The sequence below is a fragment of the Mytilus galloprovincialis genome, chromosome 8 (assembly GCF_965363235.1).
Source record: "Mytilus galloprovincialis chromosome 8, xbMytGall1.hap1.1, whole genome shotgun sequence".
Classification (NCBI taxonomy): Eukaryota; Metazoa; Mollusca; class Bivalvia; order Mytilida; family Mytilidae; genus Mytilus; species Mytilus galloprovincialis.
Window position 1 is genome coordinate 36,810,075 of NC_134845.1, and position 4,585 is coordinate 36,814,659.

Here is a 4,585-nt window from a genome sequence, read left to right on the forward strand (position 1 = left end):
AGACCATCAAATAAAAAAAGAATGATGCTTTCAGACATCCAACATGCATATTTACGACTCAGAAAAATTTAAGTGCATTGAAATGCAGGGTTAATTTTCTACAACTGTCAAATTCAAGGGAATATTTTTTTAGGCCTACTTTCGTATGCAACCGGATGTGACGTACCATGATTTGGTGGTATTACACCTAAAGAACACCTAAATGTCAAATAAACTTAATGTAATTTTTTCCCCTCCAATTGCAAGTTATTTCAAGCATAACAGTCAAGTTTTGTCTCAGTCAGAGCTATAGTTTCAGAGAAAATCACTATAATGTAAGGCCATATCCTACGGCAATTTCAGTCTAATTTCTTCGAAAAATCCTAATTTCAGTGTATTATTATAAAATGCAGTGTTGACTAATATCTGATCATAAACTCATGATCTATGCATTCAAACAATTATATAGAATACAAAAGACAACTTTAAGATGATAAACAATTTTATTGCACCTTTTAGAGTTCATTTGAAGGTCTGTTTTGGTCTGTTTTGGTCCATTTTTCCTCCTTTCTTCCTTTTTCATCAAAACTTGATATCTTTTGTCTAAAAATTAAAACAAATGTGATTATTTCCCCACAAAAATTAAATAAATGTAATGTTAAATCAATAATTAAAGTGTTTTAGCTGAAAGAACTGTCTCTATAAATGTTAACAGTCTACACGGAAGTTTCTATAAGCCCTTATGTGTAACTCAAGTTTTTGGTCTGTTCGCCTAGTGTGACAAATAACGGTTCCCTTTCAGTCAATCATTTATTGTTACTGGTATCAAAGTCTTTTTATTTACTCATAACAGTATATTTCTAATAGATTTACACAAAGAGTCCACTTTCTTGTATTTTACATTAGAAAATTGGGAGAAAGAGTAATAAAAAAATACCTCAAAATGTTTTTAAAAAGGGTTATGTCCCTTGGAATGCTGGTACAAAAAATAATTGGTAAGAATTATAAAGTTTAAGTATGTGAGACTGGATTCTGATGTGTGTAAATCCAGGGCAAATAAGTGTTTAGATGATTTATTGTCTATGCAAAATGTAGACGGCACAATGGCAAATTGTAAACTTTTGCGGCCAAAAAAAAACAAAAAAACATGATGATAGTTGATACTTACTTTAATGCTGAAGTGTCATCTGCAGACCAATTCACATATGAGATTTTTCAACAGAATGCTCTTCAGAACATGGTTAACACTGAAAAAATCACATGTTGTATAAACAAATCTGTCAGGGTAATTTAAAATTTAACACAGTAAACTAAATACAGCTTTGTCTGTCCACTCATTTGACTTAGAAAACACCCGTAAACCCTCATTTCAAGGCAATTTTACCTCAAACGTGCTCTCTGTGTCTAAATCCATTCCGAATAGTCCATGTTTACAATGTATGAACTGGTTTATTAATAACTTTTAAAAATGAAAGTACAATAAGGTCACGAGTGCATATGTAGTTTCCCTAAATAGGTGTAATACCACCATTGATTTTTCCCTATTAGTCTTTGTTAAATTGGCACTTTTAAAAAAATTGTACAGTATTTACCTTTATTTCAACCAAAGAAATACTTTGCATGTGTAAAGTTTAATCCTTTCCAGTGATACAGTGAAATTTTCACACTACATTTCATTGCATATAAGAAAATAATCATCGCCGGAAGTAAACAACCCAATTTTTACACTGTTATTTACATGTTACCTGCTTTGGTAACTACGTAACCTTAACGTTCCAAAATATTTTATAAGACCATCAAATAAAAAAAGAATGATGCTTTCAGACATCCAACATGCATATTTACGACTCAGAAAAATTTAAGTGCATTGAAATGCAGGGTTAATTTTCTACAACTGTCAAATTCAAGGGAATATTTTTTTAGGCCTACTTTCGTATGCAACCGGATGTGACGTACCATGATTTGGTGGTATTACACCTAAAGTTATGAAGGAATAGACAAAGTGTTTTTAAAGTAATATCCCACAAAATACGTTTCATAACTACTAGTATATGACTTTCAGTAATAAAGATAACATCAATTTATCATTTTATTCATTTCAAAATGCATTAGCGGTTTCTGTTTTTAGCATATCATCCTTTGTATGGGTAATCTTTGTATCTACCGCCATGACCACTGCGTTGTAAATATAATAGAAGGTTTATTTGGCAAAATGTCATTTGCACTCTATGTATTGATAGATCATATCTAGAGTGCGCTAGATTTTGTGAGGTACATCCATGCTATTGTATAACGATTCACGTAAACGCATTTTGTGACAATCTGACTGGGTTAATCAGAAAAAAGATTGTTTGAAGCATTTTGATAAATGGTTTTGATTTGCTTCTGTGAGTTATTCAAAACAAATAGAATAATGCTGTAATGAAGGAATATGGCTGTAACAGCTAAGAATTGTGTGGATTTGTGAAACACCCGATTCAGATTTATCTAAATTAAAAAAAAAATAGTGAGATATACAAATGTAATGCCTAAACATTAGTATTGTATTGTTGTAATCCTAGCCGAAAGTTTGATGACTTATTGATGCATCATAATTATAAGCAGTTCCCTTTAACATTCTGTCCATTTGCATATCCCAATTTATATGTACTTCTTACACTTATTTTGATATTTACTGGTGATTAAAATTATTATTGGTTGTTATGGCTTTATATTTACCTGTTGACATTTTCCTGCTTGTATTATCCAAGAACGAAAATTGTATCATGGAACAATAATTGTTAATAAAAGCAAGGATTGCATTGTTATTGATTGCATATTTCAAAATTCTTTTCTTTATATTTAGTGAACCAACGGAACACATTCCCTCATTGGTTAAGTATATATAAATATGAAATAGCTTAATAATCTTAAATACATTAATGGTCATTATTTTACTTTTAAGAAATTGACTGTTCTGACCAATTTAGTGTATTCAATATAATTTGCATCCTATAAAAGAATAACTTGTAATATGAAAACAGGTATAATTTTTCAATCAATTACACCAGACAATATACTTATATCAATAAAGCAAAAATTATGAAAGGTTAGATTTTTTAATTCCTGCTTCAGAAATATTCTGTAACACAGAGAATATTTACAACATTTAAATATTACATTCTGAAGAAATCTGAGAAATTTTATATTTCAAGCCTTCTTTTCATCATTTGAAAAAGTTATCATTAAAATAATTTAATCAGCATTATTTCTAATGATCATGATTTCCTAATCTAATAGCCCATTTTAAGATATTTATTCAGGTTCAAACACGTAACAGTAAACGCCATCCTGGTAGAGAAAATCCTATGTTTTTTTTGTATTTGTTAATGTATCATACTGATAATTCGTTCACTTTGATTGCAAATCTCTGTTTGTTACTGTTATGTTGAATTCTTTATTTTGAGCATTGGAGATATGGCAGTTGTTATAAAATAGTCCATTTCTATTAATGATTGTTTTTGTTTTTGTGTTGCACTTCAGTGTTTCTGTTGTTCCGTTCTTGTCCTCTTATAGTTGATGTGTTTTCCTAAGTTTAAGTTTGTAACTCAGATGTTTTTCTCTCAATCGATTTATGACATTTGAACAGCGGTTTACTACTGTTGCCTTTATTTTTAATGCATTGCAGTGACAATTGTCTTTGTGATACTAGGTACTTATCTCATTTACGGGTATTACGTATGGTATTGACCTGTACTTATTCAAAAAGTTGATATCGAAAAGAGTTTCATTTGTGTTAAGTATAATAAAGATGGTTTATAATATTTTATCAGTTTATTTTAAATCAACCAGCCATAGATTAAATACATCGATTCCGCTTAAATCGAATATAAGTATGTGTTTTTTAAATAATCAAACTTACCCCTCCACTGGAATGTCCTCCACTAGAATGGCTTCCACTAGAATGACTTCCTTTTTTCCATTTATACCCTCATCTATATGTTCTAGATGCAGCTGTAATTATGATAATTTTGTTGAGTGATGAATCCACAGATACGTCTTTCATCGGATTCGATATGTTACAGTATGTGTCAAATAACTTATTATCATGCCTGTATCAAATCAAGAATATGAAAGTTATTTTCCATTCGTTTAAGCTTTTGATTGAACTTCTGTTGGAAGACTCCCGTTTTGAAATTGCCTTCAATTTGGTATTTTTGTTATTTTCCTATGAGCTTTGTGAATAAAATTCCATTCAACACTTACTGTAGCAACAGTCTCTTTTTTTTTGCATTAAAGTTACTTTCGTGTAAGTTTCAATAAAGAATTAGGAATATGTTTGATAAGATTTTCGTTTAATATCTGTATCTCCCGAAAAGCACAGTTTCAAAAATAGCTTTCAAACAAGAAAAATTAGTTCTATACATAAATAAGATTTGATGTATGAGACAACTCTCTAGTCACAATGTATACACGTTGGAAATAACAATTTAAAAACCCGTTAAAATTAAAAATGAAAGTATAATGTCCGAACTATTTTTTTTATGTACATAGTATGCTTTGTTTAAAATCTTCTGAATTCAGACTTCGACGTATCTAATCTCTAAAATTATCTATTGTAAAGAAT

General features: G+C 29.9%; 1 long non-coding RNA gene across 2 annotated transcripts; it reads right to left on the reverse strand.

Moving 5' to 3' along the window:
- Window positions 1–463: 463 nt before the first annotated feature.
- LOC143085691 (uncharacterized) lies at window positions 464–1,806 on the reverse strand. Of its 2 annotated transcripts, none has more exons than XR_012981404.1 (3): window positions 1,572–1,806; window positions 1,148–1,226; window positions 464–582 (listed from the first exon to the last, which is right to left on the reverse strand). It is a non-coding gene; the product is annotated as an uncharacterized LOC143085691 (long non-coding RNA). The 2 variants fall into 2 exon arrangements; XR_012981405.1 differs by lacking the exon at window positions 1,572–1,806 and adding an exon at window positions 1,364–1,565.
- Between the last annotated feature and the right edge of the window lie 2,779 nt (window positions 1,807–4,585).